This window comes from Apodemus sylvaticus, chromosome 5 (assembly GCF_947179515.1).
Source record: "Apodemus sylvaticus chromosome 5, mApoSyl1.1, whole genome shotgun sequence".
Lineage (NCBI taxonomy): Eukaryota > Metazoa > Chordata > Mammalia > Rodentia > Muridae > Apodemus > Apodemus sylvaticus.
In genome coordinates, this window is record NC_067476.1 from 20,571,003 (window position 1) to 20,583,169 (window position 12,167).

Sequence of the window (12,167 nt, forward strand, 5' to 3'; positions counted from 1 at the left end):
CTCTCTCTCTCACACACACACACACACACACACACACACACACACACACACACACACACACACAAAGCTATACCTTTTTGCAGAACTTCAAGGAACCTTTCCAAAACTGACCACATTCTCAGATATGGCCTTTAAAAAGTCTTAAAGAAAATCTTTAATAGGTACAGGAAAACTGAAACCACATCCTGAATTATATTTGACTACAACAGATTAAATCTGTTTATCAATAACAATAGAAACAATAAACAACTTACAAATTCATGGGGACTAAACTCTTGCTATTAAATGAAAAAATAAGTCAAAAAGAAATTAAATATTTTCTAGATTTAAATGAAGATGAATATATACCCAAACTTATAAGGCATAATGAACTTAATTCTAAAAGACAAGTTTCTAACATTACTTACCTACTTATGAGAGAGGGAGGGAAGGAGAGAGAGAGAGAGAAAGAGAAAGAGAGAGAAAGAAAGAGAGAGAGCTTTCATAATAGTAAATGAACAATATAATTAAAAGCTCTGGAACAAAAGGAAGAAATCATACCCAAAGGAATAAGCAGCAAGAAATAATCAAACTTGTGTCTAAAATTCACTAAAATAGAAAAAAATGAACAATACAAAAAATCAATAAAACAAAGAATTACAGATATTAGGAAGATATCAGAAAGTAGAAAGATCTCCTAAGTTTGTGGATTAATAGGATTAATATAGTAAAAATGGTCATATTACCCAAAGTAATCTACAGATTCCATACAGTCCCTATAAAAATTACAACATAATTATTCACAGATCTTGAAAGGACAGTTAACAGCTTCACATGGAAATGTAAACATACACACACACACACACACACACACACACACACACACGCACACACACACACAAACCCTATCTAAAACAATTCTTAATAAAAAGAGCCCTGCATGAGGCATCATCATCCACATTCTCATACTGCATTACAAAGCTATAGTAATAAAACAGAATGGTATTGTCAAAAAAAACACAAAACAAAAAAAACAAAACACAACAACAACAAAACATATATATTCGTCAATGGAATTGAATTGATCAGAGAGAGCTAAAGCCACACACCTATGTAAACCCCTCTTAGTTTTTTTTTGTTTGTTTTAAATAAACAAGCCAGAAATACACAGTGGGAGAAAGGCAGTATGTTCAATATATGGTGTTTGACCAACTGGATGGTTGCTTGTGAAAGAATGAAAATAAATTCATACTTATGACCTCAAACAAAACTCAACTCAAAATGCATCAAAAAACCCCAATATAAAACCAGAAAGACAGGACAGAAAGTGGTGAATCACCTCGAATTGACTGGCATAGGAAAATATTTCCTAAAGAAAATACCATTAGCACAGGCATTAAGATCAACAATTAATAAATGAGACAAAATGAAAAGTTGGAAAAGAACATTATCCTTCTGACAAAGATACTCTAAATACTTCTAAAAAAGAAATACAAATATCAATCTAGCAACAACATTTTTGACATATGATCTTATCTTGTATCCAAATATGCTTGTGTAATTGTAGCATAAATCTAGTGGGAACAATGAAGAAATAACTGATTTAACTTAAGGCTCACATCACAGGAAGAAACCCATACTTGACACTGTTTAGATAACCAAAGAACTCAAACATAATAGCCCATGGAGCCACAGTAAAACCAGATGTTCTAAAAAGGAAAAGTGGCTATAAAATGACACCTAATGACATGTTACTCAATCATCAGAGAAGCTTCCTACTGTAGCAGATGCAAATCCATATAGAAGCCAAAGGGCAGACAGGGAAAGACCATGGACCATTCAGCCCTAAATGGGATGCCATCATTAAATTCCTCTCCTTGGGGTTCATAGAACTCCATGGAAGTGAATGCAGAAGGAGTGTCAGGGACAGAGGGGTGAGATGATACCGAAATTACAAAGCCCTCACAATCGACAAGATAGATGCACACACACGGCAGAATATAAGGATCTACAGAGGTTTGCACCAGACAGGGTTCTAGAGCTGAAAGGATAAGTTGACACATGCCCCCATCCCTTTCACAGAAGCAATCTCCACTAGTAAATGAAAATTTAATTTTCTCTAAGAAAAAGGAAACAAACTAGTCCGAGGTAGGCTGCAGGTCCAGCAGCAGATGGCCAACAGAAAGTCAGTTCAAAGCATCCTTGGAGGTTCATTGTTTCATAATGAAGTGTCAAGGATTTTTCCCTCTTTAAAAAATGTATGTTACTTTTGTCTGCTTTTATATATTTCTCTCCTTTTACTCTTTAAGTCCTTTACATGCATATTACGGCTTCCAATTTAGAATGATTAAAGGATTTCTGAGAGTGAACTAGTGGTTCCCTGTACAAGATATCTGCATCTTGTACATTTTTGGAGGGCTCCTTTGTTGTTGTTTATTTCTTTGGAATTTTTTTCTATTCTAATGTGTTGGATTTTGTTTCATTACTGTTTTCTCTTATTATTACCCCTTAGAATTGTATTGATTTTTTTCTTTTTTTTATTTATTTTTTTATTCGATATATTTTTTATTTACATTTCAAATGATTTCCCCTTTTCTAGCCCCCCACTCCCCGAAAATCCCATAAGCCCCCTTCTCTCCCCCTGTCCTCCCACCCACCCCTTCCCACTTCCCTGTTCTGGTTTTGCCGAATACTGCTTCATTGAGTCTTTCCAGAACAAGGGGTCACTCCTCCTTTCTTCTTGTACCTCATTTGATGTGTGGATTATGTTTTGGGTATTCCAGTTTTCTAGGTTAATATCCACTTATTAGTGAGTGCATACCATGATTCATCTTTTGAGTCTGGGAAGATCAAGTGTAGTATCTGTTCTTATCAGTTTAATATCTGATACGTCCTCTCTCCGAAGAATTGTATTGATTTTAAAAGAAAGAAACAGAATATATAGCTTGGAAGCAGCCAAGATTTTTCTTATTATAGGAAAAATTGTGGTGAATTCAGAATATGCAATATGATCAACACTAAAGAATATCTGAGGAGCTGAAGGGATGGCTCAGTAGGTAAAGTTCTTAGTGCTGCTGCCAAGGCCTGAGTTCTGTTGTCACCATCTTCATGGCAGCTCACTGCCACTTCTAACTTCACCTCTAGAGGATCTGATGACTTCCCTTTGTCTCAGTGTGTACCAGAATTCACATGTGCACATGTGTGAACACATAAACATTTTAATTTAAATATAAATAAGAGAGATAAGAAGTTATGAAGTCATAGAGGAAACAGAAATGCACGTTTCCAAGTAAAGGCCAATGTGAAAAAGCTGAAGACCACACAGTCCTGACCATTTTGTTTTAATACAGTGTCTCATGTACTCCAAGCTGGCCCGAAACTCACAATGGGAATGCCCATTGCCTCTATCTCCGAAGTGCTATAAGTATAAGCCTTTGGTGCCACGCCTGTGAACAAGCTATGTCACCTAATTAACAATGTGAACGCAGTGAATAATAGCAGTATTCAGGTGACTTGCTAAGCTAAATAATGAAACAAAACAAAAACTTGAATGATTGCCTTCCTTAGAATAAAAGAAAAGCCCAACAAAGAAACAAACAAAAATGACTATTCTCCTAGAAAGTGTAAGGACGAAGGCAAAGCATGCAGTGGAATGAGCATAGCCCAGACCATGCCCATTTACACAAGCCAAAGCGTGACTAGAAGGAAGAGGCTCATTCTGGGGATGTCTTTCCACCCAGAGGTCCTCTTCGCTTACTCTGTGAGTTACTGAGTGGATCTCTATTATCATACTCTCAGACTTTGCAGACAAGATTGTTCCCACGGGGATCAGAAAGGAAAAGGGAAAGTAACTATCAGTAATCACTCCAGGGCACACTCCACTAATGATGCCTTCCTCGCTGCACAAAGCTTTTCCTGAATCTAACCCAACTACAGAGAAGAAAAGTGCCCAGTCCTTCCTCATCTGCCCATCCACTCACCTAAGGAACACTAGTCACATCTCTGAAACAGAAAGATATCAAGAACTTGGGGCAGTGCATTATGGTAGCGTGGTAGCATTGTAACATAGCATCACATCCATAGCATTAAGGAAACCAGGATCAGAGCAGGCCAGTTTTATTACTTCTATTTGATAAAATAAAACTGGGTTTTCTTGCATATATTTGAGCTACAGGGCTCAGATTCTGCTTACAAAATTGGTAGTAAAGGAACCTAAAGACAAGGGAAGATGAGAAGTAAAAGAATGATAAAGAAGTGCATAACTGCCAAAAACAAAGATAAACATTAGAGCAACATTGATACACTCTCACAGTAAGCGTTAACTTATTTCAGGCTCTATATCTGGGATGTGACATTCATTATTCACAACAATGACAGCAACAATAACATTAACAAATCCGAACTAACCAAACAAATAAATAACAAACTAGTTGCCAGGCTTGGTAAAATTCAAGGCAAACTACCAAAAAGAGAGATCATGCATCAAACAGATAGTCAGAGATTTTGAAGTCAGACCTCCACTAGTTTGAAACATTACAGATGAGTAAACATAGGAGAAAAACTACCTTAAACACAAACTAAAAATTAAAATTAAGAACTCGGCAACAAAAATTAAAACTGCATTGGTATATTTGAGGAAAGAAAACTTTTTATGCTAAAATACAAATGTGAAAATAATAAGGCCTGCAATAAAGTTTTGAAAATTATTTCACACTTTCTAATGCCAGAACTGCATCTTACTGAATATAAATAAGAAGCAGAAGAAACAGCTTGAAGTAAAAATGACATAATTTTTCAAAACTTACTGAAAAGTACTGGAGATCCAAAAAAACTTAGAGAGGACAAGCTACTTCAATGAGGAGGGAACTCCACAAAGAAAGCAAGCTGTATAAATGACTATGACATCACTCTGAAGGCGCCAGGCCCAAACAGAAAATCCTAAAAGCAGCAAAGACAAACTCACTTAACTATAAACAAAGGTAAAAACATCCATCAGATCTCTTATTTAAACCACATGTGTTTCAGAGTATGATGTGAAATTATAATGTATTGAGACGAGAATCAACGTACGAGCAGAGAATTCCAAATCCAGGGAAGTTGTCTTCAAAATTATGGGAGAAGTGCATTCATCGTTGAGGAAATAGAAGTTAAGGGAATGTATTGAAAACAAATCTGTTCGAGGGTTGTAGAAACAAATTCATCAGAGAAATGGAACGTGGCACATATTTGAAATGCAAAACGAAATCAAGTGTGAGTGTTTGAAAATGAAGAAAAGTGAAGAAATAAAAGAAACTCTTTATTTTCACATATACCGACTTTTAATGTACCTGATATCTTATTTCAATTGTAATATTTTAAATGCCTTTTGGTTTGTTTCTTTGTTAATGTTTCTATGGGAACTGGAGGTATTGTTACAATTGTGATACTCTGGTAAGAATAATCCAGGGATAAAGATAAAATATACAGAGTAACACTGGGTATAGGGAGGCTGTTTCAGAATGTTAGGAAGAAAGGAAACTTGGCCTCTTTCATGAGATCTTGCCTATGTTTGTCCCTAGAAAAGATTTTGCTTACATCAAAACTGTCTTTGTTCCCAACTCCAAGACTTCCGAAGACCTGGCAAAATCCCTCACAGAAAGACACATGGAAAAATCACCCAAAATATTTTAGAGTTTAAATAGCATACTATTAAGCAAAACATAACTAAAATTTGCAAATACTTGGGACTAAATAAAAAATTTGTCAGTCAAATATGTAAAATGCAACAAAACTGATACTTAAGGGGAAATTATTTTAATGAACAAAAAGATTTTTAGAGTTAACACAATCCTACCATATGTTGCACACAAGAAACTCATTAAATATACAGTCATAAGTAAGTTTAAAATAAAGAGATGTAGAAAATGCATATCTGAACAGTAGCTCTAAGGAAACTGTATCACTTTCTTTAATTCAGATGAAGTACATCTTAGAACAGTAAACATTTTTAGGGATAACAATCCCACTGTATAAGGAAAACATAACCATGAATCTATTGGATCGAACAGCAAAAGTACAAAATACACAAGGACAGACTGACTAATTTAGTTAGAAACAGACATTATAAACATCTGAATATTTCAGTACCTCTCTTGCACTATTTGATATATTAAATAGGCAAAAGTAATCAATAATGATAGAATTTCCCTGAGAAGCACCATTAATCAGATTGATCTGACATTTATGAATACTTCAATAGCAGCATCAGATACACATGCCTTATCTCACACTGAAAATTCACATAAATTGAATATATTCTAGGCCATGATATACAGTTGAACACATCTCAAATAATTAGAGAAAAGTCATTATTATACCATAATATAACTAAACAGGAAATCACTAATGGAAAAAGAACTGAAAAAAATCCCAGTGTTTAGAGATTCTAGAGCATACTACTGACAAGATGTTTGATGAGAAGTCTCTGAAACAAGACATGAGGTCAAATACCCACCACCTATTTTTATTTTTTAAAGTTGAGCATGGCAGTACATGCTTGTAATCTCTCTATTAATAGAAAAAGCAGTAAGGCCTCAGGAACTAATTGACATCTGCTTTAGCCACCTAGGGGAATTTCAAGTACATGGAAATAATGTGGCACAAAAATATAAGGTGATAAAGGAGAGAAAAGGATACATGGTCCCTCTGTTATTCACATGTGGATTGACAGATGAGCACTCACACACACATGCACATATATAGAGTACACACCATGGTGGATACAACAAAACCCCTCACCTTCCTAAACAACATCTCTAGTAAACATACAGCTAGCTCAAAGTGTCGTATGGATTAAGAATGGAAGAAACAAGATAAATCTCTTAAGAATAAGTCCGAGTAATTTATTTACGTAGTGGGTGCCCATGAACATGAACATGTCTTTTCATTTAGTAGATTTGGGTTATGGTTTTGAGTAATGATTGTCTCTAAGAATGTATTGTATAAAAATTAGCAAATGAGTAATTTCATATTGGAAACTTGTTAATCATCTCAGCCATGCCATGAAAAATACCAATAGTCATAAATCGTATTGATATGGCTGTGTGACCATCACATTAAAAATTTAAAAATTAAAAATTTTTACATTAAAATTTCTCACATTAAGAATTAAAAATGGTGTTTTACATTCATGGTTCTTTCAGTTTCTAAGGAGCACAGACTGACCTTGAGCATAAGCATCAGACAATATTTGAAGGACATTTTACAATGTACATCTTAATAGCTTGCAAAATATCTAGGTCTAGATCATGAAATACAAGGAAAATATGAGAAACTGCTACAGCCAAGAAAAAAGTGGTAACAGAAGTATATGGAATACAAACAAAAGTAATCTGAGGAAAACATGAACTTATGTTCACAAAAGTTTATTAGCATTGATTTGTTGACTACAAAAAATGTAAACTGCTGAAACAAGACACAGATTTTTGATGAAGCTGGATGAGGCATAACTGTCTCCTCAACCATTTCTCCATGTTTATGCAAAGCAAAATTTTGCTAAGTATTAATTCAAAATTAAACCTAACAGTTTTTGAACTCTAGTTTGTTCATTTCTGATGCTAGGATAACATACTTCATCTTTTGAGGCTTTAATTTTTCTTTATGAGACAAAAAAAAATCAGAAGGAAGGTGTGCTTGTAGTTCCATGTAAGGTAAGTGCCCTGTGGTATTTTATGTAGAATTCTGCAGTATGAAGAACATACAAAATGAAGATAAATTTTAGCACAGCCAAGAATGATGTCATCATATCTTTCCTAGTAAACACAAAAGAAAAGTGAAGGAAATTGCTGTATAAGAAATTCCATAGTATAAGGACTCAAATGTAAAATATCTATTTATTGTTTTCATTAATATTCATTTGCTATCCTTCATTACTTGGGACATCTTTTGAATGAAAAAATGTCATAATTCTTGCCCTTGGATTGTCATTTGGCTAAATGTCAGGCAGAGGTCACTGTTATTCATCATGAAAGCACTTTTAGAAATGAATCCTTGCATTGACTCGAAAGGCCCCTGGAGTTGAAGAGTTACATATTCATATATTCTATAACATAATGACCTTTATTATAACTGATAGTAAGTTCCTTGGGAGAGTTACTAGTCATGTCCAAGTATATGGTATAAATAAAGAAAAATGCGATCCATACATTTTGTTGTCCAGAATATGTATGTATATATCTGGGAGAAGACAGGTAAGATATCTGAACAGTAATTTAATAGGATTGACTCCCTAGAGCCGACCATGAAATGACACATTGTATGTGATAAATCTAGCAGATCTTGGTCCATCCTTTACATGAATCTATATTTTTTGTGTCATTCTTAGTAATCTATACTTTCTCTCTAGTTTAGCCATTTATTTAAGCAGTGATGATGGCAGGTATTATAAATAGAATTGAGATAAATCCAGAAACACCATGAAAAGCTATACTCTCTGGCAGCCATTGTCTTGCAAAAACATAGTAGTAAGCCAGCATGGTTGCTGCCAATTTATTACTTGAAACTAGTAGCTTTGTGAACAACTTTGAAAGATAATCTTTCCCAATCAAGAAACTTCCTCAAGATCGTAGCTTCTGGTGATGATGGCTTGGACTAACCAATGTCTTTGGCTGACTGCCTCCACCTTTGTGCAACTAACTCACTACAAAACTAATTTGAAGTAAGCCTTCTTCCATTGGACAAAATGCTCATGAGAACAAGTGTTAACTGTGCTGCACTAAACATTTTTGGAAATACAATATGATTACTGTTAACTCATTCATTGAATATTGTTACATTAATTCATTTAGTTAATATTAAGATAGGTTATTTATTATCTTCATATCAAGATGGAAGGAACTGAAGTCAAAATACAAACCTCCATGTCTATCTTTTATATATCTACCTACATAGCTGTCACTGTCATCTATCTATCTATCTATCTATCTATCTATCTATCTAACATCTATCTATCTATCTATCTATCTATCTATCTATCTATCTATCTATCTATCATCTGTCTATCTCCCTGTATATCTGTGTATATAAATAGATATCATGTTACTATTCATTTATGTGCCGTAGATTCTATACTATATTGCCTATTTTAACTATAACTTTATCTATAGATTGATGTAAATACTTGTGCATGTTTACCATTTGTTACATGCATTCATTTGATTTTGAGGCATGCCATATCAACCTACTTCTTTTTTAAAATTCATAATTCTGTTTACAAATTTACCACAGCATTAGAGGAAATGGAAAATTAGCATTAAACAAGTATTCTACTAAAAATAATTAGAATATAAACTCAAAGATAATTGTTTTTTACCTGTCTAAAAATATTTAATTTAAACACCTAAGATGCCTTTATGTCTTGGAAATAAATGAATAACAAACAAACCCTGTTTTGTATTCAATATCCTCAAGGAAAATCCTTTTAGTTTAAACTCAAATGATACACTGTGATTGAATGTTTTCCTTAATCTAAAAGCTCCTGGTCAAGAAAATAAGCCAATTAATAAACAGAAAGCAAGTATTATGAAGAAATAGGAAATAATGTTAGTATTGCAATCACTAATAGATTAGTAATGGCTGTAGATAAAAATATAATGCTAATAAGGTAATTTTCAGGAAACAATGATAAATTTGTAGAATTTCTACATAATATGGAGATATGAAATAGACACCAGAGTGTCCGAATCCCAGTGGTTTAATTTTAGGATGTCAGTCTTGGTTGAAATGGAACTAAGATTCTGTTCTTAGAACCTTAGTTCTAGGGTTCTGTTGAAAGAAAGTTGGCAATAAATTGTTGGCAATCAAGAACGTGAATCAAGTCCATGTTGAAATCAATAGCACAATCTGGTAGCCTATTTTTTCATGATTTTGTTAGTGTTGATGAGCGTATTGATAATGCTAAGTTTCCTTCCAAAGGTGTATTCAAAAAACTGTCCTGAATTCCAAATACATTCTTAATGTATTTAGAGATCTTTGTCTGATGTAACATAGATTTCATGTACATTAGAATGTGGTAAAAGCTGTTCTACAAGCAAATGGCTTTTCTGATATATTGTTGGCCGCAAAGCATTTTCTACTTAAGTATTATTTTAGAGTTCAAATTCTTTTCTCAATTGGCTATGGTTTCATCTGTCTAATATCATGAAACACAGACAGGCACCAGTCCCAACTATTATTTCATTGAACTTTCTAGACATAGCATCCCTACAGCCTCACTAAGTGTGCAATGCCCCACGCAGCTGCCAATGCAGGGCTTGGTATTTTTCAGATTTGGACATGCATAATAGCCAATAAAATCAGACATTTCTGGAATGTGGAGGACAGAGTTTTCTAATAACTTTTCTAAAATTAACTCTCTATTATCTATTATTACACAAATAGCATTTAACATTTCTCTTCCAGAAAAGAAGTCATAAGTGCAATCCTAATTATGTCTGGATTATAACAAGGTTGTAGTGTTAAATGTTTTCTAGAGAATCACATCACAATGACAATATTCCAGAGCCAGTATTGAGGTGTCCTGAATTATTTAATAATAGCAAGGTTTCTTCATACCTTTGCAGGAAGTAATCAATTTTTCAATATCATTTTGTAAAACAATTTTCTCAAAGCTTTGGACAATGCAAGGTGTCAGATGTACAGTCATTTAATGCTCTTGAATGCATAGTTACTAGCTCTGCTTAGCATTTTCAGAGTCAGATATTTTAACTCAGAATCATAGGGATGAAATGACTGTGTAATATTTTATCTCAAATGTACATAGCTATCAAATGCTGTTCAGAAATTTCAATGGAGAGTCCAAGACCTAAACTCTACAATTATGCTTCTGTGAGTGTGCAACAACTGTGTGTCATAGTCATTTGAAATTATTTGAATCTAAGTGTATTAATAAGTAGATTCTGAGAGGCTGTCAATATATTTCAAAGATAGTATATGTTTAATTTTTTTCCTTACTGTGAAAACAAAACTTTACATATCTCTTGCTACTGTTAACTTCTCTTTTTCTGTGAAGTCTGGAAATCTGCCTCATGCTCTTCCAAGTGGGTAGTTCTTGTAAATGTTAGTTGCTTCACTGAAAGATAAATAGATTTTATCCCAACAAGACAGTAGCATAGAACCTAAAATAGTATCAATTACATGTCATTTTAAAAACTTCTGGTAGAATTATGCACTAAAGCTGTTTGATCTTGGGCTTCTTTTTTTGGGGGGGAGGGGGGCTGGTTAATGACTTCTTCTATTTTGTTAGGGGATATGACCCTTTTGGAGAGTTTACCTGCTCTTGATTTAACTTTGGTATGGGATATCTGTATAGAAATTAGGGAAATGCAAATCAAAACAACCCTAAGATTTCATCTTACACCAGTCAGAATGGCTAAGATTAAAAATTCAGGAGACAGCAGGTGTTGGAGAGGGTGTGGAGAAAGAGGAACACTCCTCCACTGCTGGTGGGGTTGCAAATTGGTACAACCACTCTGGAAATCAGTCTGGCAGTTCCTCCGAAAACTGGGCACCTCACTTCCAGAAGATCCTGCTATACCACTCCTGGGCATATACCCAGAAGACTCCCCACCATGTAATAAGGATACATGTTCTACTATGTTCATAGCAGCCCTATTTATAATTGCCAGATGCTGGAAAGAACCCAGGTATCCCTCAACAGAAGAGTGGATGCAAAAAATGTGGTATATCTACACAATGGAGTACTATTCAGCCATTAGAAATAATGAATTCATGAAATTCTTAGGCAAATGGATGGAGCTAGAGAATATCATACTAAGTGAGGTAACCCAGACTCAAAAGGTGAATCATGGTATGCACTCACTAATAAGTGGATATTAACCTAGAAAACTGGAATACCCAAAACATAATCCACACATCAAATGAGGTACAAGAAGAAAGGAGGAGTGGCCCCTGGTTCTTGAAAGACTCAGTGAAACAGTATTCGGCAAAACCAGAACGGGGAAGTGGGAAGGGGTGGGTGGGAGGACAGGGGGAGAGAAGGGAGCTTATGGGATTTTCGGGGAGTGGGGGGCTAGAAAAGGGAAATCATTTGAAATGTAAATAAATTATATCGAATAAAAAAAAAGAAACCATCCATTTCACGTATATTTTTTCAGTTTTATTGAGTATAGACTTTTGAAGGAAGATCTGAT

At 34.5% G+C, this 12,167-nt stretch overlaps 1 protein-coding gene and 1 pseudogene across 1 annotated transcript in view; one reads left to right on the plus strand and one right to left on the minus strand.

Moving 5' to 3' along the window:
- Nucleotides 1–12,167, minus strand: part of Lrp1b (LDL receptor related protein 1B) — a 1,719,438-nt gene that overhangs the window by 415,689 nt on the left and 1,291,582 nt on the right. The gene's annotated exons all lie outside the window — the stretch shown is intronic.
- On the plus strand, nucleotides 2,805–2,921 carry LOC127686607 (uncharacterized; annotated as a pseudogene).